The sequence below is a fragment of the Neofelis nebulosa genome, chromosome X (genome assembly GCF_028018385.1).
Source record: "Neofelis nebulosa isolate mNeoNeb1 chromosome X, mNeoNeb1.pri, whole genome shotgun sequence".
Taxonomy (NCBI): domain Eukaryota; kingdom Metazoa; phylum Chordata; class Mammalia; order Carnivora; family Felidae; genus Neofelis; species Neofelis nebulosa.
In genome coordinates this window covers 64,445,884-64,470,634 of record NC_080800.1, presented here as the reverse complement: position 1 = coordinate 64,470,634, position 24,751 = coordinate 64,445,884, and the positions used below count along the sequence as shown (strand labels likewise).

The following is a 24,751-nucleotide window of genomic DNA, read 5'->3' as shown; positions in this document are numbered from 1 at the left end:
GGTCTGACTCCCTCCTGGTGCCGCAGGGCCCCTCCCGAAGCGGATCTCCAAAGGAAAAGCGAGCTGAGCCTGCCCCTCCCACCCCTGTGCACCTTGCCAATCCACCCCAGCTAATACGCCAAATCCCCAGCACCACAAGCCTGGCAGTGTGCAAATAGCCCAGATGGGCCACGCCACCCCAAAGTGAATCCCGCCCCTAGGAGAGGGGAAGAGAAGGCACACACCAGTTTGACTGTGGCCCCAGCGGTGGGCTGGGGGCAGACATCAGGTCTGACTGTGGCCCCGCCCACCAATGCAAGTTATTTGAGACAGCACAGGGGAAGTGCCCTGCAGTTCCACACCACTCCAGGGACTATCCAAAATGACCAAACGGAAGAATTCCCCTCAAAAAAACCTCCAGGAAATAACGACAGATAACAAACTGATCAAAAACAATTTAAACAATATAACAGAAAATGAATTTAGAATAATAGTCATAAAATTAATCGCTGGGCTTGAAAACAGTATAAAGGACAGCAGAGAATCTATTGTTACACAGATCAAGGGACTAAGGAACAGCCAGGAGGAGGTAAAAATGCTATTAATGAGCTGCAAAATAAAATGGAGACAGCCACAGCTCAGATTGAAGAGGCAGAGTAGAAAATAGGTGAACTAGATAAAATTATGGAAAAAGAGGAAGCTGAGAAAAAGAGAGATAAAAAAAATCCAGGAGTATGAGGGGAAAATTAGAGAACTAAGTGATGCACTAAAGAGAAATAATCTACGCATAATTGGTATTCCAGAGGAGGAAGAGAGAGGGAAAGGTGCTGAAGGTGTACTTGAAGAAATAATAGCTGAGAAATTCCCTGATCTGGGGAAGGAAAAAGGCATTGAAATCCAAGAGGCACAGAGAACTCCCTTCAGACGTAACTTGAATCGATCTTCTGCACGACATACCATAGTGAAACTGGCAAAATACAAGGATAAAGAGAAAATTCTGAAAGCAGGTAGGGATAAACGTGCTCTAACATATAAGGGGAGACCCATAAGACTCGTGACGGATCTCTCTACTGAAACTTGGCAGGCCAGAAAGGAATGGCAGGAAATCTTCAATGTGATGAACAGAAAAAATATGCAGCTGAGAATTTTTTATCCAGCAAATCTGTCATTTAGAATAGAAGGAGAGATAAAGGTCTTCCCAAACAAACAAAAACTGAAGGAATGCATCACCACTAAACCAGCCCTACAAGAGATCCTAAGGGGGATCCTGTGAGACAAAGTACCAGAGACATCGCTACAAGCATGAAACCTACAGACATCACAATGACTCTAAACTCATATCTTTCTATAATAACACTGAATGTAAATGGACTAAATGCGCCAACCAAAAGACATAGGGTATCAGAATGGGTAAAAAAAAAAAACAAGACCCATCTGTTTGCTGTCTACAAGTGACTCATTTTAGACCTGAGGACACCTTCAGATTGAAACTGAGGGGATGGAGAACTATTTATCATGCTACTGGAAGTCAAAAGAAAGCTGGAGTAGCCATACTTATATCAGACAAACTAGACTTTAAATTAAAGGCTGTAACAAGAGATGAAGAAGGGCATTATATAAGAATTACAGGGTCTATCCATCAGGAAGAGCTAACAATTATAAATGTCTATGTGCTGAATACAGGAGCCCCCAAATATATAAAACAATTACTCACAAACATAAGCAACCTTATTGATAAGAAAGTGGTAATTGCAGGAGACTTTAACACCCCACTTACAGAAATGGATAGATCATCTAGACACACGGTCAATAAAGAAACAAGGGCCCTGAATGATACATTGGATCACATGGACTTGACAGATATATTTAGAACTCTGCATCCCAAAGCAACAGAATATACTTTCTTCTCGAGTGCACATGGAACATTCTCCAAGATACATCACATTCTGGGCCACAAAACAGCCCTTCATAAGTATAAAAGAATTGAGATCATACCATGCATACTTTCAGACCACAATGCTCTGAAGCTTGAAATCAACCACAGGAAAAAGTCTGGAAAACCTCCAAAAGCATGGAGGTTAAAGAACACCCTACTAAAGAATGAATGGGTCAACCAAGCAATTAGAGAAGAAATTAAAAAATATATGGAAACAAACCAAAATGAGAAGACAACAATCCAAAAGCTTTGGGATGCAGCAAAGGCAGGCCTGAGAGGAAAATACATTGCAATCCAGGCCTCTCAAGAAGCAAGAAAAATCCCACATACAAAATCTAACAGCACACCTAAAGGAAATAGAAGCAGAACAGCAAAGACACCCTAAACCCAGCAGAAGAAGAGAAATAATAAAGATCAGAGCAGAAATAAACAATATAGAGTCTTAAAAAACTGTAGAGCAGATCAATGAAACCAAGAGTTGGTTTTTTTGAAAAACTAAACAAAATTGATAAACCTCTAGACAGGCTTCCAAAAAGAAAAGGGAGATGACCCAAATAGATAAAATCATGAATGAAAATAGAATTATTACAACCAATTCCTCAGAAATACAAGCAATTATCAGGGAATACTATGAAAAACTATATGCCAACAAACTGGACAACCTGGAAGAAATGGACAAATTCTTAAACACCCATCCGCTTCCAAAACTCAATCAGGAGGAAACAGAAAGCTTGAACAGACCCATAACCAGCGAACAAATTGAAGCAGTTATCAAAAATCTCCCAACAAATAAGAGTCCAGGACCAGATGGCTCCCCAGGGGAGTTCTACCAGACGTTTAAAGCAGAGATAATACCTCTATCCTTCTCAAGCTATCTCAAAATATAGAAAGGGAAGGAAAACTTCCAGACTCATTCTATGAAACCAGTATTACTTTGATTCCTAAACCAGACAGAGACCCAGTAAAAAAAGAGAACTACAGGGGCGCCTGGGTGGCTCGGTTGGTTAAGCGTCCGACTTCGGCTCAGGTCATGATCTCACAGTCCGTGAGTTCGAGCCCCGCGTCGGGCTCTGTGCTGACAGCTCAGAGCCTGGAGCCTGTTTCAGATTCTGTGTCTCCCTCTCTCTGTGACCCTCCCCCATTCATGCTCTGTCTCAAAAATAAATAAACGTTAAAAAAAATTAAAAAAAAAAAAACGAGAACTACAGGTCAATATCCCTGATGAATATGGATGCAAAAATTCTCAATAAGATACTAGCAAATCGAATTCAACAGCATATAAAAAGACTTATTCACCATGATCAAGCGGGATTCATTCCTGGGATGCAGGGCTGGTTCAACATTCGCAAATCGATCAACGTGATACATCACATTAATAAAAGAAAAGAAAAGAACCATATGATCCTGTCAATCCATGCAGAAAAAGCATTTGACAAAATTCAGCATCCTTTCTTAACAAAAACCCTCGACAAAGTCGGGATGGAAGGAACATACTTAAACATATTAAAAGCCATATATGAAAAGCCCCCAGCGAATATCTTCCTCCATGGGGAAAAACTGAGAGCTTTTTCCCTGAGATCAGGAACACGACAGGGATGTCCACTCTCACCGCTGTTGTTTAACATAGTGTTGGAAGTCCTAGCATCAGCAATCACACAACAAAAGGAAATCCAAGGCATCAAAATTGGCAAAGATGAAGTCAAGCTTTCGCTTTTTGCAGATGACATATTATACATGGAAAATCCGACAGACTCCACCAAAAGTCTGCTAGAACTGATACATGAATTCAGCAAAGTCGCAGGATACAAAGTCAATTTATAGAAATCAGTTGCATTCTTATGCACTAATAATGAAGCAACAGAAAGACAAATAAAGAAACTGATCCCATTCACAATTGCACCAAGAAGCATAAAATACCTAGGAATAAATCTAACCAAAGATGTAAAAGATCTGTATGCTGAAAACTATAGAAAGCTTATGAATGAAATTGAAGTATACACAAAGAAATGGAAAAATATTCCATGCTCATGGGTTGGAAGAATAAATATTGTTAAAATTTCAATACTACCCAAAGCTATCTACACATTCAATGCAATCCCAATCAAAATTGCACCAGCATTCTTCTCGAAGCTAGAACAAGCAATCCTAAAATTCATATGGAACCACAAAAGGCCTCGAATAGCCAAAGTAATTTTGAAGAAGACCAAAGCACGAGGCATCACAATCCCAGACTTTAGCCTCTACTACAAAGCTGTAATCATCAAGACAGCATGGTATTGACACAAAAACAGACATAGACCAATGGAATAGAATAGAAACCCCAGAACTAGACCCACAAAAGTATGGCCAACTAATCTTTGACAAAGCAGGAAAGAATATCCAATGGAAAAAAGTCTCTTTCACAAATGGTGCTGGGAGAACAGGACAGCAAAATGCAGAAGGATGAAACTAGACCACTTTCTTACACCATTCACAAAAATAAAATCAAAATGGATGAAGGACCGGAATGTGAGACCGGAAGCCATCAAAACCCTAGAGGAGAAAGCAGAAAAAGACTTCTCTGACCTCAGCCGCAGCAATTTCTTACTTCACACATCCCCAAAGGCAAGGGAATTAAAAGCAAAAATGACCTATTGGGACCTCATGAAGATAAAAAGCTTCTGCACTGCAAAGGAAACAGTCAACAAAACTAAAAGGCAACCAACGGAATGGGAAAAGATATTTGCAAATGACATATCGGACAAAGGGCTAGTATCCAAAATCTATAAAGAGCTCACCAAACTCCACACTCGACAAACAAATAATCCAGTGAAGAAATGGGCAGAAACCAATTTGACAATAAATTTCATATATTAAAAAAAAAAAAAAGAAAAACAATTTAAAAATTCACTTGAAAAATAAACACTAGGGGCGCCTGGGTGGCTCAGTCGGCTAAGCATCCGACTTCGGCTCAGGTCATGATCTCACGGTCCATGAGTTCGAGCCCCACGTCGGGCTCTGTGCTGACTGCTCATAGCCTGGATCCTGTTTCAGATTCTGTGTCTCCCTCTCTCTCTGCCTCTTCCCTGTTCACGCTCTGTCTCTCTCTGCCTCAAAAATAAACGTTAAAAAAATTTTTTTTTAAAAAAAAGAAAAAAACACTAAAAAAATTTTTTTAAGTTGCTTATTTAAATATCTGTTCTCAACCCACCTAAGCATTTATGATAAATGCCTCCCACACAAACATGAATTAATTTGTAACATATTTAAGATCAATGAAACTGCATGAAATCTCAGGAAAATTTAAGTAGGAAATGATGCCTATTATTCACTAGGCAAATATATATAAATAGAACCTAGCACTAGTTATTGCTATGTAGGTGTGACTTATAATTATATAATAAGTATTATTACTACTATACAATAAAAAGTCAGATATTAATGGCATGAGCCAAAATCATATACACTTGGCCAAACACAGACCCAAAGATAATCACTCTTTTGCTTCTCCATAGGGACACAACTAGTGGCAGCCAAGGCTACAGCATAAACATGTGATTCTACTTTTCTCCCTCTTACTTAAATGAAAATAATCTATTTCAAATACTCCAAATCTGAACTAGGGAGAAAACCAGACTGAGAAGTGGGAGAGAGACACCCAAAGCAATTGTTCAGTAAATATGATTTTTGTTGGGTGGATGGTCAGTTGACTGGATGGACAGAAAAACTGCCTCTGAATTCTCATGTGAGATGAGAAAGATAAAAGAGAGAAAAGGATTTCTTCTTGGTCAGAAGACCAAAAATGGTGGGAAACTACTAACATTCTGAGATATTTTCCAGTACTCTCTACTTTTCCCCTGACTTCAAGATGGAAACTCAAAGGAGCAAGTCTACCTTAACTCTGTGACCAATATTAATATCAGTAATAGTGTACACCTACTAGTGTACTGTACACTGTACACCTCTTCTACACCACCTGTGAAGTATTCTCACAAAAACCTTTTTTTTTTTTTTTTTTTCTTTATTTTATTTTTGGGACAGAGAGAGACAGAGCATGAACGGGGGAGGGGCAGAGAGAGAGGGAGACACAGAATCGGAAACAGGCTCCAGGCTCCGAGCCATCAGCCCAGAGCCCGACGCGGGGCTCGAACTCACGGACGGTGAGATCGTGACCTGGCTGAAGTCGGCCGCTTAACCGACTGCGCCACCCAGGCGCCCCAACAAAAACCTTTAACATGTATATAATAAAGCCTTTAGAGATAACTTCCAATCTACACGAAGTAACAGAAAATAAAGGATGATGTTAGATGACAACATGAGGAAATAATCAGAAAAATCTACTAGATGGGTCAAGAGCAGCAATGCCCAAAAGAATTTCCTGCAATGTTGGAAATGTTCTGTATCTATGCTGCCCAACACAGTAGCCACTAGCCACATGTGGCTATTGAGCACATAGAAAATTAGATGTGCTGTAAATGAAAAATACATACTAGATTTCAAAGATCTAGTAGGGAAAAAATGTAAACTATCTAAATAACTGTATATTGACTAGATATTAAAATGATAATAACTTGTATATAAGTTAAGTAAATATATAGTAAAACTAACTTCCAATCTCCTTTTCTTTTTTTGCAGCTATTAGAAAATTTTAAATTACATGTGTGTCTCACATATTTGTATTGAACAGTGCTAGTCTAGAATCATTATTTTACCTTTCAAAATTTAGGTCTATGATCCATCTGTAACTGCTTTTTGTATATAATATGAGTTAGGAGTCAAGGCTCATTTTTCCCCACATGGGCATTGAATTGATGTTACCATTTATCGAAATAGGTTTTCCTTTTATACAATGTTCTTATCAGGTTTCGGTATAAACGTTATATTGATTCCATAAAAAGAGCTAGGAAGTATTCATTATTTTTCAGTTGTCTAGAAAAGTTTGGTGTTCAACAGATACTAGTTCCTTAGTAACTAGAAGAATTCACCAGGGAACCATTTGGGCCTTGAGTTTTCCTTGTGGGAAGGTTGTTAAATCAGTTACTGAGAGAAGTGTACTAAAATCTCCAACTATGGGGGTACCTGGGTGGCTCAGTCAGTTGAACATCTGAATCTTGATTTCAGCTTAGGTCATGATCTTGTGGTTTGTGGGATCAAGCCCTGCGTCGGAATCTGCACTGACAGTGTGGAGCCTGCCTGGGATTCTCTCACTTTCTCTCTCTCTCTCTGTCCCTCCCCAGCTCATGCTCTTTCTCTCTCTCAAAATAAATAAACCCTTTTAAAAATCTCCACCTATGATTATGAAGTTATTTCTGCTTTTGGTTCTGGCAATTTCTGCTATACATATTTTTAGGCCATGCTATTAGCTACACAGAAAGTTAGGAATATTATATCTATCTGTCGAGGTAATCTTTTTATCATTATAAAATATAAATCATTATATTTTTATCATTATCCTTCTCTTTAGTAATACTTCTTGACGTAAAGTTCACTTTATCTGACAATAGCATGGCCATATTAGTTACCTTTCAGATAGTATTTGCGTAAAATATTTTTCATCCTTTTATATTCAATTAATTAGATTCAACATATTTATAAATAGCATCTAGTTGTATGCTATTTCTGTGAATAGCATTTCATTGTGTTTTTTTTTAATTCTCACAAGCTCTGCTCTGAAATGTAATATTTGGTCCATTCACATTTAATAAATTCACTGATATTTTTGGGTTTATGTCTATCATCTTGCTGTTTTCTATTTGCCCCAAGTGTTCTTTGGGCCTTTTCTCTCTTTTCTTGCTTTCTTTTGGATTAATCAAATAATTTTCTTTACTCCATTTTCCCCATGTAATTGTTATAGCATTTAAAAATTATTCTTTTGGGGCACCTGGGTGGCTCAGTAGGTTAAGCATCCAACTTCAGCCAGGTCATGATCTCACGGTTTGTGAGTTCGAGCCCCACGTCAGGCTGTGCTGACAGTTCAGAGCCTGGAGCCTGCTTTGGATTCTGTATTTCCCTCTCTCTCTCTGCCCCTCCCATGCTCATGCTCATATTCTCTCTCTCTCTCTCTCTCTCTCTCTCTCTCTCTCTCTCTCTCTCAAAAATAAACACTAAAAAAATATTTAAACAGTAAAAAAAATAAAAATTATTCTTTTACTACCCTAGAGATTACAACATCCCTCCTGGATTTATCAGTGTCTACCTTAAATTAGAATTTTTAACCTCTGCTTGAAAAAATGAAAATAATTTAAATGTTAGTTCAATTTAACACCCCCTTTTATTAGTTTCCCATTGCTGCTGTAACAAATTGCCACAACTACAAATGTATCTTACAATTCTAGAGGTCAGTAGCCCAAAATGGGTCTCACTCGGTGAAATAAGATGAAGAAAGCAAAATCCACCTTGACACGGTGATCAATATTAATATCACAGTGGGAAAACAAAGCATATGTATGTACCACCTATACACCATCTATGGAGTATTTTCACTAAAAATCTCTTAACATGTATCTAATCAAACCTTTAGAGCTAACTTCCAATATACAAGAAATAATAGGGACTAAAGAATCTCATCTTGAAGTCAAGGGAAAAGTAAAAACTCAAAGTGTTGGCAAAACTATGTCCTTTCTGGGAGATGGGGAGATGGGAGAATCCACCTCTTATTTTTCCAGCTGCCTGCATTCCTTGAATTGTGGCCTTTAGTTCCAACTTCATGACTCCAACCTCTGCTCCTATCCATGCATCTCTTTCTCTAACTCTCCTGACACCCTCTTTTACTGGTAAGAACCTTTATTATCATATTGGACCCACCCAGATAATCCAGGATAATGCTTCCATCTCAAGATCTTTAATCACATCTGCAAAGTCCCTTTTACCTTGTAAGTGAATCACAGGCTCCAGGGATTTGAACACAGACATATTTATGGGGCCATTATTCTGTATTCCACACTGCTCCCACATTTTATGTAGTGGTGTTACATATTTTAATTCAATATGTTTACAAACACTTCAAAGGAAAGCTCTACCACCTCACAGTAGAATGCCAATTAATAAGTGTAGATTGAATAATGAAGTTTGAAAAGCACCATTTGCAAGTATCAAAGTAATAACTGATTAAGAAATCACTTGTGTATGCTAAAAATAGGGGGAAAAGTTTGATGGGAAAGAGGATATTTACATAATCTCCAAGTACCACCCTAGAAAATACTTGCCAATTACTAATAAGCCAAAAATACTCCTTAATTAACTTTACAGTAATATTTTAGACAAAATAAAAATTATCACAATTAATGAGACAAATTTACATACTATGCTAACTCTATTCAAAAGAAAGGGGAAGGCTATGTTAATATTTAAGAGGATTTTAGAACAAGGATCATAAGCAGAAATAAAGAAGGTCTATCATTGAAAGACCTCAATGATAAAGGGGCCAATTAATGAAGAGGACATAACAATCCTAAATGTATATGCAGCTAGTGACAGAGCTTCAAAACTCATGAAGCAAAAAGTCAAAGACTTGCAAGAAGAAATAGAAAAACCCACAATAATAGTAAGATATCTCAATACCCCCTCTCTTAATAATTAAAAAAACAAGTAGTCAGAGAGCCAGCAAGAATAGATTTAATGAACACTATCAAACAATTTTACTAGATTGATATTTCCAGAATAGGCCAATTTACCTACATCATAGGGTTGTTATATGGATCTAATGAAAAAAACAAGTAAAATAATCAGATATAAGTTTATATTTATATTTTTTAGAGAAAATGTATGTATATTAGATAATATGCTTGTTTTCCTGAAATATTCACCTAATTACAGAGTTTAAGGTAGAGTTAATGTAGAGAGGTATTCAACAATTGAATGAGGTTGGCAGCTAAATATATCAAAATCAATTGTTTATTCACTGACAATAATCATCTAGAAAATATAATAGTAAAAGATCCCATTCATATAGTACCTAAATATCTCCCTGGGAAAACAAATTTTAATACTCAGTAATAAACTTAGTAAGAAATGTGTATGAAGGGGCGCCTGGGTGGCTCAGTCGGTTAAGTGTCCTACTTCAGCTCAGGTCATGATCTCGTGGTTCATGGGTTCGAGGTCCGCATCGGGCTCTGTGCTGACAGTTCAGAGACTGGAGCCTGCTTCGGATTCTGTGTCTCCCTCATTCTTTGCCCCTCCCCCACTCACGCCCTATCTTTCTCTCTCTCAAAAAATGAATAAACATTAAAAAAATTTTTTTAAATAAATGTGTATGAAGATATTGTGAAAACAAGTAAATTCTATCCAAATTAATCTATACATTTAAGAGAGTGAGTAGGTAGCACAAAAACAGACATTCAGATCAATGGAACACAATTGACAACCTACAAATGGACCCACAAACGTATGGCCAACTAACCTTTGACAAAGCAGGAAAGAATAGCCAATGGAATAAAGATAGTCTCTTCAGCAAGTGGTGGTGGGAAAACTGGACAGTGATATGCAGAAGAATGAACCTGGACCACTTTCTTACACCATACACAAAAATAAGCTCAAAATGGATGAAAGACCTCAATGTAAAACAGGAAGCCATCAAAATCCTCAAGGAGAAAGCAGGCAAAACCTCTTTGATCTTGATTGCAGCAACACCTTACTCAACATGTCTCTGGAGGCAAAGGTAACAAAAGCAAAAATAAACTCCTGGGACCTCATCAAAATAAAAAGCTTCTGCACAATGAAGGAAACAATAAGCAAAACTAAAAGGCAACCGACAGAATGGGAGAAGATATTTGCAAACGACATATCAGATAAAGGGTTAGTATTCAAAATCTACAAAGAACTTATCAAACTCAACACCCAAAAAACAAATAATCCAGTGAAGAAATGGGCAAAAGACATGAATAGACACTTCTCCAAAGACATTCAGATGGCCAACTGACACATGAAAAAATGCTCAACATCACTCATCATCAGGGAAATACAAATCAAAAGCACAATGAGATACCACCTTACAGCTGTCAGAATGGCTAACATCAACAACTCAGGCAACAACAGATGTTGGCGAGGATGCAGAGAGAGAGGATCTCTTTTGCATTGCTGGTGGGAATGCAAGCTGGCGCAGCCACTCTGGAAAACAGTATGGAGGCTCCTCAAAAAATTAAAAATAGAACTAACCTACAACCTAGCAATTGCACTACTAAGTATTTATCCAAGGGATACAGGTATGCTGTTTCAAAGGAACACGTGCACCCGAATGTTTATAGCAGCACTATCAACAATAGCCACAGTATGGAAAGAGCCCAAATGTCCATCGATGGATGAATGGATAAAGAAGAAGTGGTATATATATATACAATGGAGTATTACTCAGCAGTCAAAAAGAATGAAATCTTGCCATTTGCAACTACGTGGATGGAACTAGAGGGTATTATGCTAGGTGAAATTAGTCAGAGAAAGACAAATATATGACTTCACTCATATGAGGACTTTAAGACACAGAACAGATGAACATAAGGGAAGGGAAGCAAAAATAATATAAAAACAGGGAGCGGGACAAAACACAAGAGACTCTTAAATATGGAGAACCAACAGAGGGTAACTGGAGGGGTTGTGGGAGGGGGTATGGGCTAAATGGGTAAGAGGCATTAAGGAATCTACTCCTGAAATCATTGCTGCACTCTATGCTAACTAATTTGGAAGTAAATTTTAAAACTAAAATTAAAAAAAAAGAGAGTCAGTAGGATTTTGAGGTAGATGGAACCTGATACAATGATCCTCAAGGTCATATGAAAGAATAAACATCTAAGAACACACAAATTGTGAAAAAATGATAAGGGAAAAATACATACATATATATGTGTGTGTGTGTGTGTGTGTGTATATATGTGTGTATACATATATGTGTGTGAGTGTGTATATGTGTGTGTGCATATATATACATGTATATATGACTTTCTACATATCACTATACTTAAAATAGAGACATTTCCTTTTTCTTAACTAAGATTTTATTTTTAAGTAATCTCTAAAACCATCATGGGGCTCGAACTCCCAACCCTGAGATCAAGAATTGCATGCTCCACTGACTGAGCCAGCTAGGTGCCCTGAGACAGCATTTCAAGTAGGTGAAGAAACAGTGGCTCACTTAACAAACACCATTGGGACAATTGGTTAATCATTTTAGAAAAAAATAAAGTTAGTTCTCTATATTATATATCTAAACTAAAATAAATTCTAAATGTATTGCAAATTTAAGTGTAAAATACAAAAGTTACTGAAAGAAATTATAGGCAAAAATTAGTATAATGTGGGAGTAGACAAAGCCTTTCTAAGCATGATACCAAAGTCAAGACACATAAAAACTAAAAGCTCCTACGTTGGGAAAAAAATACAAACAGATAAAAGATAACAAAATATAAAAATGGATGAGCAATATATACGACAGGCAAGTGATTAATATCTTTAATATACAAGTATCTTTTACATATATATAACAAAAAGATTAATACCTAAAAGAGAAATGCACAATGGAAATAAACAGGCAACGCACAAATGAAAAAATACAAATGGTTGGGGCTCCTTGCTGGCTCAGTTGGTAGAGCATATATGACTCTTGATCTTGGGGTTGTAAGTTTAAGCCCCATGTTGGGTGTAGAGATAACTTAAAAATAAAATCAATCAATCTATACTTGCTGGCTTTGACTTTTCTTATGAGCTCCAGACTTGAGTTCCCATCTGCCTGCTACATCTATCCGGATATAAATATGCCCAGTACATCTCAAACTCAACAAAGCATTAAGTCTCTACCTTCCTACTCCTCTCCCCTGACCACCTCTACCCTACTACAACCTGCTCCTTAAATAATATAAAAACAGGGAGGGTGACAAAACAGAAGAGACTCATAAATATGGAGAACAAACTGAGGGTTGCTGGAGGGGTTATAGGAGGGGGGAGGGGCTAAATGGGTAAGGGGCATTAAGGAATCTACTCCTGAAATCATTGTTTCACTATATGCTAATTTGGATGTAAATTTTAAAAAATAAAAAATAATATTAAAAAAAAAAAAGAGGGGCGCCTGGATGGCTCAGTCAGTTAAGTGTCCATCTCTTGGTTTCAGCTCAGGTCACGATCTCACAGTTCGTGGGTTCCAGTCCCACGTCGGGTTCTGTGCACTGACAGCATAGCAGAGCCTGCTTGGAATTCTCTCTCTCTCTGCCCCTCCCCTGCTCATGCATGCACACACACACTCTCTCTCAAAATAAATAAATAAACTTAAAAGATGGAAAAAAAATACAAATGGTCAAAAAGTCTCACGAGTCATGGAAGACAAAAATAGATAATCATTTTTCACATAACAGACTGACAAAGCTTAAAAAGAATTTCAGTAACATCTAGCATAAATGTGGTCAAATAGACATTCTCTTACACTGCTAGTGAGAGCATGAAATGATAGCTTTCTGAATGAAAATTTGGCAGTATGCTATCAAAAGTCTTACAAAGTGTTAACCACTTTTATATACTGTTAGTGGGAGTATATAGGTGTACAACTTTTCTGGACGCCATTTTGGCACTATTTACCAAAATGTATAATGTACGTGCCCTATGACCTCACAATTACACTTCTAGGAATTTTATCTAAAAGATATGCTCATAGGGGCACCTGGGTAGCTCAGTCGGTTAAGCATCTGACTTCAGCTCAGGTCATGATCTCGTGGTTTGTGAGTTCAAGCGTCGCATCAGCTCTGTGCTAACAGCTCAGAGGCTGGTGCCTTCTTCAGATTCTGTGTCTCCTCCTCTGTCTACCCTTCCCATGTTCATGTTCTCTGTCTCTCAATAATAAATAAAAGTAAAAAAAAATTATAAAGATACATTCATAAAGATACAAGGATATTCCTTGAAGCACTGTTTATAGCACAGAACTGAAAACCTAAATGTTAATCAAAAAGGAACTAATTTAAATAAAACACAACATACCCAGACAATGGAATATGCTATAACCATTTTACAAAATAAGGTGGTCTATATTTCTTGATGTAAAATGTACAAGATATGTTAAATGAAAAATGGAAGTCATAAAATTGTGTGTGTGTGAGATCCCATATGTGTAAAGAGAAAAAAAAAAGAAATAAGTATTTACATAGGCTTGAAAATGCACTAAAAATTTCTGAAGCATACACAAGAATCTGCTAACAGTTTCTCAGAGAAGAACGCTGGGAAGTCAGAAAATCTTTTTACCTTACATGCTTTTTTGTATCTTGTAACATCTTGTCACTATGAAAATATACATTACCATTGATATAAAAAAAAAAAAGCTTAGGGGTGCCTGGGTGGCGCAGTCGGTTAAGCGTCCGACTTCAGCCAGGTCACGATCTCACGGTCCGTGAGTTCGAGCCCCGCGTCAGGCTCTGGGCTGATGGCTCAGAGCCTGGAGCCTGTTTCCGATTCTGTGTCTCCCTCTCTCTCTGTCCCTCCCCCGTTCATGCTCTGTCTCTCTCTGTCCCAAAAATAAATAAACGTTGAAAAAAAAAAATTAAAAAAAAAAAAAAAAAAAAGCTTAGATAAAGTACCACTCTCTGACTTGGAAATACTACTCTGAGGAATATATCCTAAGGAAATAAATAGAAAGATACTTCAGTATATAAGAATACTCATCACAAAAAGAAAACATGAATACAAGTTAAAGGACTATAAAAAATCAGGACTGATAGGGCACCAGGGTGGCTCATTCAGTGGAGAATCTGACTTTGGCTCAGGTCGTGATCTCATGGCTCATGAGTTCAAACCCCACATCAGGCTCTGTGCTGACAGCTTGGAGCCTGGAGCCTGCTTCAGTATCTGGGTCTCCCTCTCTCTCTATGCCCCTCCCCCACTCACACTCGGTGTCTCTCTCTCTCAAAAATTAATAAACATTAAAAAAAAAATTTTAATGAGGACTGGTAAAATAAATGATGGCCCATGTATTTGATGGAATACTACATAGCTATTAAAGTTAAATTTTCTTACATTCAAAGACAGTCAATAATATGCTGAATAATGAACCTATTTTAAAAAGCATCTTAATGTTTATTTTTTTTTTTTTTTTTAATTTACATCCAAGTTAGTTAGCATATAGTGCAACAATGATTTCAGGAGTAGATTCCTTAATGCCCCTTACCCATTTAGCCCATCCCCCCCACACCCTCTCCAGTAACCCTCTTATGCTTTGCCCCCTCCCTGTTTTTATACTAGTTTTGGTTCCTTTCCCTTATGTTCAACTATTTTGTCTCTTAAAGTTCTCATATGAGTGAAGTCATAAGATATTTGTCTTTCTCTGACTAATTTCACTTAGCATAGTACCCTCTAGTTCCATCCACGTAGTTGCAAATGGCAAGATTTCATTCTTTTTGACTGCTGAGTAATACTCCACTGTATATGTGTGTGTGTGTGTGTGTGTGTGTGTGTGTGTGTGTGTATACACCACATTTTCTTTATCCATTCATCCATCGATGGACATTTGGGCTCTTTCCATACTTTGGCTATTGTTGATAGTGCTGCTATAAACAATGGGGTGCATGTGTCCCTTTGAAACAGCACCCCTGTATCCCATGGGTAAATGCCTAGTTGTGCAATTGCTCAGTCGTAGGGTAGTTCTATTTTTAATTTTTTGAGGAACCTCCATACTGTTTTCCAGAGTGACTACACCAGCTTGCATTCCCATCAGTGTTTATTTTTGAGACGGAGAGAGAGAAAGACAGGGAGAGAGGGATAGAGCAGGGAGAGAGGGAGACACAGAATCTGAAGCAGGCTCCAGGCTCTGGAGCTGTCAGTACAGAGCCTGACACGGGGCTCCAACCCAGGAACCGCAAGATCATGACCTGAGCCAAAGTCAGATGCTTACCCGACTGAGCCACCCAGTCACCCCAAAACGTCTTTTTGTTTTTAAAAAGAGACACAGAGAGGGGCGCCTGGGTGGCTCAGTCAGTTAAGCATCCGACTTCGGCTAAGGTCACGATCTCACAGTTTGTGAGTTCGAGCCCCATGTCGGCCTCTGTGCTGACAGCTCAGAGCCTGAAGTCTGCTTCCAATTCTGTGTCTCCTTCTCTCTCTGCCCCTCCCCCCCCCACGCTCTCTGTCTCTCAAAAATAAATAAATGTTAAAAAAAATTTTAAAAAGAGAGACACAGAGAGACAAGTGTGCATGTTTGCATAGGAAGAAGTTTGGAAGACTAAACAGTTAACTTGGAAAGCAATAGTTCCAGTAGTAGTTAGGATTTTTGGCTGTACTTCATGAAGTCTTCTGCAATGAACATACTGTTTCCTGAAACAGAGTGACTGACCATCCATGTGGAGTTAAACCCATAAATCCTAGGAATTTAAACACATTCAGCTTGCTGCCCATGTATATTCATTAAACACCTTCAAATCCACTTTGGTTAACACAGTCCTACAGGAATCCTGGGATATGTCTAGTTCTAGCAGGCTGTTTCACAAGAGTTGCACGATACCTGTTATGAAAAGATTTAAGTGTATTTTTTTAAAGGCACTAAAACAGGGGCACCTAGCTGGCTCAGTTGGAAGAGTGTACAACTCTTGATCTCAGGGTTGTGAGTTTGAGCCCCCACACTGAGTGTAGAGATTAAAATTTTTTTTAATCTTTAAAAAAGGCACTAAAACTGAATGAGCCTTTTGAAAATTTCAACAACATGGATGAAGCTAGAGAGTATTATGCTAAGCGAAATAAGTCAGAGCAAGACAAATACCATATGATTTCACTCATGTGGAATTTAAGAAACAAAACAGACAGACATAGGGGGAAAAAAAGAGAGACAAACGATAAAACAGACTTTTAACCATACAGAACAAACTGAGGGTTACCGGAGGGGAAGTGGGCAGGGGTGTGGATTAAATGGGTAATGAACAAAACAGCTGAAATAGGAGAATAGAAGAAAAAATAAGATAAAAACTGGGAAGGAAGCAAACCATAATAGACTCTTAAATACAGAGAACTGAAGGTTGCTGGAGAGGAGCTGGGTGCGGGGATGGGTTAAAGGGGTGATGGGCATTAAGGAAGGCACCTGTGATGAGCACTGCATGTTACATGTAAGTGATGAATCACTAAATCCTACACCTGAAAATAATTTTACACTGTATGTTAACTAACTAGAATTTAAACAAAAACTTGAAAAAAAAAGTAAAAACATTCTCTGAAAAATAAAATCTTTTTCCCCATAACATTTAAACTTTCAAGATACTTGTAAAAGGAAAGCATTTACCTTGCATTAGCACCTTCCATCCTGGGCTGCCTGTACTTCAAGATAAAAAACTTTTCTGTAACAGGGGCAGCTGGGTGGCTCAGTTGGTTAAGCGACTTTGGCTCAGGTCATGATCTTACAGTTCGTGAGTTCAAGCCCCATACTGGGCTCTGTGCCGACAGCTCAGAGCCCAGAGTCAGCTTCAGATTCTACGTCTCCCTCTCTCTGCCCCTCCCCCGCTTGCACTCTGCCTCTCTCTCTCTCAAAAATAAACATTTAAAAAAACTTTTCTATAACAGTCTCTGGAACTCAAGTAGGTAGTTACACTCACAAAATTTATCATTTAATTTTTTTAAGCAACCTCTACTCCCAACATGGGGCTTGAACTTACAACTTCGAGATCAAGGAACTGAGCCAGCTAGGCACCCTACAAAATTTATCATTAACTTACACAAACGGTACACTGAATGATCAAGCAGTAGTAAAAGTTTAGTATGACCAGAAAATTCCAATGAAGTGAGAAGGGTTTTGGTTTTTATTTTAATATAGGATTCCCCATTTTTTAACAGAAAAAGGCACTTCCATGACTTTCCATATGACATAACAGTTAATAAAGTTGCATTTACTTTCATTAGGTGAATTGCACTTTATATGCTACCAAGTTGGTAATATAGATTTCGGGAGGGGGGGATAATTAGTTGCCTTTATTTCTACCTGTGAGAGTTGGTGGACCAGAACAAATATTAACCCTCACTACATGCCTGTTACTTTGGTGAAAGTTAGCAACAGAGGTTGGGTGGGTGGCAGAAGGGCGTGAGAACCACTTCCAAAATTCCATCATGCTACCCCTTTATAACCAACACTTCCCAACATCCCTAAATCCTGGCACCCACTGATCGATTTTCTTCCCTATCATTTTGTTTTTTCAGATTTCATATAAAGGGAATCACATTATATAGGCTTTTGGATCTGGCTTCTTTCACTTAGCTAAGTGCATTTTAAGATTCATCTGTTTTATTCCAAGAATCATTAGTCAGTTCCTCTTTTATCATGGAATAGTATTCCATGGTATGGGTATAAGATAATGTGTTTATCTATCAGTTGAAGTAACTGGGTTGCTTCCAGCTTTTGATGATTAATGCTGAATAACGCTGCTCTTAATACTCATGTACAGGTTTTTGTGTAAACATAGGTTTCATTTCTCTTGGATAGATACCTAGAAGAATTGCTGAGTCATATGGTAAGTATATGTTTAATTTCATTACAAACTAGCAAATGTCTTCTTTTTAAATCTTTCTGTGCCATCAGCACAGAGCCTGATGCGGGGCTCGAACTCACAAACTGTGAAATCATGACCTGAGCTGAAACCAAGAGGCGGGCACCCGACCGACTGAGGCACCAGGCACCCCTAGCAAACTGTCTTATATAGTGGCTATGCCATTTTTCATTCCTACCAGCAATGTATGAAAATTCCAGCTGCTCTGCCTTGCTAACACTTGGTATTGCAGTTTTGTTTTGTTTTCACATTCTAATAGGTGTATAGTGGTATCGCCCTGTGATTGTCAAAAATATTTTTAGAGCATTTTTAGATTCACAGCAAAATTGAACAGAAAGGATAAAGACTTCCCATATACTCTTTTCCCTCCCATGCACAACAACTTTCCCCACTATCAACATCTTGAATCAGATTGGTACATTTGTTACAATCATCACTGTGGTTTTATTTTACATTTCTCCAATAGTTTTCATTCACATATGTCTAATTTGCATTCACCTTATTTGCTATTTGTATATATTCCAGGTGAAAAGTCTATTCAGATATTTTGCCCATTTTGTTATTGGGTTATTTTCTCATTGTCAAATTTTTAATTTTCAGGAATTTGTTTATGTTTATTTATTTTTGAGAGAGCATGCGTGCACATGCATAAGCGGGGGAAGGGCAAAAAAAAGAGGGAGACAGAGAAACCAAAGCAGACTCCAGGCTCTGAGCTGTCAGTGCAGAGACTGATGCAGGGCTCAGACCCACGAACCATGAGATCATGACCTGAGTCGAAGCAGGATGCTTAACCACCTGAGCCACCCATACACTCCAAATTTTGATGGTTTTTTAATTTTATCCTGGACACAACTTTTTGTCAAAACTGTGATTTGCAAATATTTTCTCCCTGTCTGTGACTTGTCTTTTCATTTTCTTTCATAGGACAAAAGTTTTTAATTTTAATAAAATCCAATGTAATCATTTTTTCACATATGGACTGTGCTTTTGGGATGACACAGATTTCTAATCACATTTCTTTGTTCACATCTTTCTTTGTATTAACATTTCTCCTAATTAGCAGCCTCAGTCACAAAGGTTGAGAACAAATAAACAAAAACTGCCACTGTTTACTGGGTATAGAGTTTCAGGTTGGGAAGATGAAAAAAGATCAAGAGACAGATGGTAGTTGTTGGGATGAGCACTGGGTGTTATATTTAAGTGATGAATCACTAAATTCTACTCCTGAAATCATTACTACACCAAATTTTAACTAACTTGGATTTAAATAAAAAATAAATTTAAAAAATTTTTAAAAGAAAATGTTTATAAACCAAAATTTATTTTTTTACCCAGAAATCCTGTTTTTTTTTTACAATTTCTGAAGAAAATGAAAAGCATATTAGACACATAAGAACTAAGGAAATATTATACCTGTGGGCTCAGGCTGAAAATATTTCTCAAAGGTATACTAACCATTAAAACCATTTAATTATAGAATTAAAAAAAGAGAGACACATGGTAGTGAAGATTGCATAACAACATGAATGTACTGTAAAAAAAAAAAAAACTTTTTTAATGTTTTTTGAGAGAGAGAGACAGAGGACAAGCCGGAAAGGGACAAAGAGAGAGACACAGAATCTGAAGCAGGCTCCAGGCTCCGAGCTGACTGCACAGAGCCTGACACGGGGCTCGAACTCACAAACCGTGAGATCATGACCTGAGCCAAAGTCAGATGCTTAACCGACTGAGCCACTCAGGTGCCCCACAACATGAAAGTACTTAATGCCATTAAACTATACACATAGAAGTGGTTAAAATGGTAAAATTTTGTTACCATAATAATTTTACGATAACAAAAAGCTGCCACTGAACAACAGTATTTCAGAGAAGTCCATGTTCCAAAGCTCACCACCTAGAACATTTCAAGCAGTACTGAAACCAATGCAATAGAGCCAAAGCTTCCCTTTGGATCCATGGATGATGAATGAGGATCCATCTCCAAGATGAGAGGTAACCAGACAAAAGGGACCATGCCCAGCACTTTGTAGAAAGGCTGTCTCTTTTAGTCCTCATACTCATCTTATGAGGCAGATAGTATACTATGCTTCTTTCACAATTAAAAGAACTGAGACTTGGAGGGCAAAGTTACCAGTTCAAGGTCATGCTTGAGTCACTGTAACAAGGAGTGAAGATAAGTGGAAACCAGACAAACTGACCCCAGAGCTCTTACTCTGTACCATTCCCCTGTATTACCTCCAAATCTGTGAAGAAAAACTCTCTTTTCAGCTTTTATTTTAAAAAATTCTAAAGTTTTAAGAAACTACAAATAATTTACCAAACATTCCTTGGGGACTCTTGAATGTATTTTCACAAGATTGGTTTCCCATAATACAATGAACAAAGATAAGCTACATGTTATCTTCTACTTTGCAATGGAGTGGGTAACAACTCTAATGTGAAGTCAAATGGCCTCATGTCAAATCCTGGCTCTGGCTTTGTGCTGAAATAACTTATGAATTTTAGTTAATGTGAAAATTTTCCAATTTGGGGTAATAAAATCATAGCACTAGAAGCTTGTTCACTCAAATGTGCTGTTTTTCTCATCTTGAAGCTCCAAAATATAAGTAAGTTCACTGATATTGTAAAGACCTAATAATGCTTAAAATACTTTGAATCTCTATAAAAGTTAGCTATTATTGTGGGGGTTTGCTATTATGGTTTATAAAAAGTGTTACCTTAGGCAAATCACTTCATCTATAAAATATATAAAAGTATTTAAGAGCAAGGGCTCTGGAATCAGTCTACCTTAGTTTGAATCTTCACTCTGCCACCTGCAGAATTTAAAGCCCTGGACCTGTTACTTTGTCTCTTTAAGCTTAAGTTCTTCACAGCTGAAAAAAATAAGAATTATTACAGCACTACATGATGCAGGATAAAACGAAACAATCTATGCAAATTGCTTATTATAGTCCTTCATACACAGTAAGCCATCAATACATATGAACTGCTATTGTTTTTACAGCAATAATAAAATGTGTACATAGCATTAGGAATCAAATCATAGAAAGGGCATTTTGCAAACCTGCAGAGACAGCAATACCCTAAGTAATGAATTCTTAGAGAACTGTCACTTTTTTTATTTGGTACTCATAAACATTGACCCTTCCATTAAAGGCTACCTTTTGCCAGTCCCTCTATATCACAATCTTCTTGTTTTACATTTACCATACCACTTCACTACTTGATATCTATTTACTTTAATTATTTACTATCTGTCTTCCCCTTCTAAAATGTAAGCTCCCGGGGCGCCTGGGTGGCTCAGTCGGTTAAGCGGCCGACTTCAGCTCAGGTCACGATCTCACGGTCCGTGAGTTCGAGCCCCACGTCGGGCTCTGGGCTGATGGCTCAGAGCCTGGAGCCTGCTTCTGATTCTGTGTCTCCCTCTCTCTCTGCCCCTCCCCTGTTCATGCTCTGTCTCTCTCTGTCTCAAAAATAAATAAAACGTTAAAAAAAAATTTTTTTTTAAAAATAAAATGTAAGCTCCCTAGAAGTAGGGAGGCATAACAGTTAAAAACACGGACTGAAGAGCCAGACTGGGTTTGAGTCCTATCTCTGCTGCTTGCGAGCTATGTGATGTGTCCTTGGGCATGCTACTTAAGTTCTGTGCTCGGTTTCCTTATTTGTAAAACAGGGATAACAACGTCTGTTCCATAGGGTTGTAAAGAGAATTAAATGGCTTAATATATATAAAGCACTTAGAAAAACTTAACACACAGGAAGCACTCAACAAATGCTAATATTATTATTGACCCAACTGTCATTTAAGCCGCCTGAATCATCCCTGGCACAGAGCAGGCACTCAATAAACATTTACTGAGTAAAGGAATTATAAGAGCTCAATGCTCCAATTGAATCCAGTCTTACAGCTCAAGAACATTCCTAAAAGACAGAGTTGGGAACAGGGAGAGGAGATTGGGGAAAGGTGCCTTCTGAAGGGTCAAAGACTATGTTCAGACCCCATCTTCCACCCTAAGTGTTAAAGGCAGCTGATTTCCATGGGGCATGATCTAAATTCTAGAGCTGCCTCTGGCAGCTAGCTAAGTCCCTGGGCACCACCTCCTTCCTCAACTAACATTCATCAAGAGTTACCAGGAGCAGTATTTTTGCATGTATTAACTCATTTAATCCTTACAACAACCTTGAGGTAAATACTATAATTATCCCTATCTTACAGAGGGGAAAACTGAGGTACAAATAGGTTAAGTAACTTGTCCAAGGCCACATTACTCTCCAGGGCAGGATAGGATAGAAAGCAAGAAGATCCCCTTAGTGTAGCAGGAAACCAAAGAGACCTGAAGGGTCCAACCCTGTTCTGTCATTTTTTAAAACATTTCCCTTTATTTTTCAGCCATGGGTCTCCTCCTCACCTTTTAGGAAAAATACTAATCTTTAAGTTCTGAGCTTCTCACAGGTAATATGAGATAAAAGACCTCACTTCTCATTGATATCCCCCTCTGCAGGCAAGTTCCCCCTCTTCTTCTGCTTCCTGCCTTCCAGTGATATGTTCAAACCATTCCTCTGCTTATGTCCCTCTCCTGCTCTCTCTGTCCTTGTAGGCTTAAGCCTTTCAAAACTTCTTTAGTGTCATATTAGTGGAGTTTGAGAAGGACAAGAGCTAACCATGTGTGGTCAGGTAGCCATGTTTAACCCTATATACTACTTTTATGATTTTTTTTTTCAAATGAAGATTTAAAAACTAGCAGATCATGCTGATAGTAGGTAGAATTATGGGGTAAAGGGGAGGAGAATAAAAGGGAAAAGGAATAAAGAGTTATTGAATTACTATTATATGCCAGATATTTTTAAATATTTTAATCCTAATAACCATATTAAACTGTCTTCCTTTTGGAGAAGATGAAATTGAAGTTCAGAAAGATAATGAGAGTTTCTTAGCCTAATGCCAAGAAGCTAATGAAGGGTAGAGTCTAATTCTAATTCACACCTCTTGGACTCCAAAAAGTATGTTCTTTCCCCTGAATGTCCATCCTTGCTCATCCTGAGAAGACACACAAACAGTATCCCTTCCTCCCCTTAATCTGAAACAAACATTAAACTTTCCAATTCTTTCCATTTCTCTCACTTCCTTACCATTTCCTAGATGTTTTTTTTCTTTTCTCCTACCTCTTCTGGGCAGCTATTCTTCCGATCCTAGCCCCCAAAGTTCTACAGAATCCCCTCCCCCTGGTCCCCTACCTGGTACAAATACACACATTCCAGCAATGTTTCCTCCCTAAGTTATAATTGCAACTGGTTATCCTACCCTGGACAAAGTAAGTGTGACTGGGGGTGACCTTAACGGTGCATTATCAAGAAAAGAAAATCTCTTGAGTGCCTAGCATATTTCTCTGAAACATATGACAGGCCCTCAATAAGTATTCATTGAATGAATACCTTCAATTTAAAAATGGGTTCCTTGAAGGGCGCCTGGATGGCTCAGTGGGTTAAGCATCCAGCATCTGACTCCTGATTTCAGCTGAGGTCATGACCTCATGGTTTGTAAGTTCGAGCAGTGGTCAGGCTCTGCACTGACAGCATGGAACCTGCTTGAGATTCTCTCCCTCTCTCTCTTCCCTTTCCCTGCCCACACACACACACGGGTGTTCTTTCTCAAAATAAATAAACAAACCTAAAAAAATAGGTTCCTTGAGTGCAACTTGCAGAGCATGGCATTAGTGGGTTTTCTATGTTTGGCGGCAGCAGTCCTAGCATGGGGCTTCCTTTGAGTTTGGAACTCCTGGGAATGAATGAAGAGTCAGGAGCTGACTGATGTTCTGGGAAATGGAAGCAGGATTCTCCTGGTGATCCTGCATCTTGATGAAGCCATGTTCTTTGCTCCCACAATGCTAGGCTTGGCCTGCCTGAGGCACCAGCTGTCCTTGCTTTGCTTCTCTGCAGGGTTCTGTTGTAGAGAGCTAAGCAAATACGCCAAAGGTTCCTTCTCTGGGCGCTGCACAGAGAATTGGTGGCCCCAGCTTCTGGACTGTAGTAGCCAGCTTCCTAGGTGGATTGGGGAAAGTCACCAGCTTTGGTATTTCACTGCCAGCAGGACTGAGGAGCACAAGAGAACTGCTCACATTTCATTCCATTTAATACCTACATTACTGCTTGGAACTGTGACTGTACTCATTATTCTGTGGAACCTTTTTACCTGCTAAAGGACTAAGAATAATGATCTTACTATGGGACACCAAACAGAATCTAGGCTGTATCATGCCTGCCCAACCCTTAAAATTTTACTACTAAAGGTAGCAAAGGACTTTCCTGCTGCTTTTAAAATCCATTTTGTGCCAGAAAGATGCATATGTCAACTTGAAGAGATTGATTCAGATCA

The 24,751-nt window shown here is 38.3% G+C and overlaps 1 protein-coding gene across 4 annotated transcripts in view; it reads right to left on the bottom strand.

Moving 5' to 3' along the window:
* ATP7A (ATPase copper transporting alpha) overlaps nucleotides 1-24,751 on the bottom strand; it is a 157,656-nt gene that overhangs the window by 116,379 nt on the left and 16,526 nt on the right. The window lies entirely within an intron of this gene.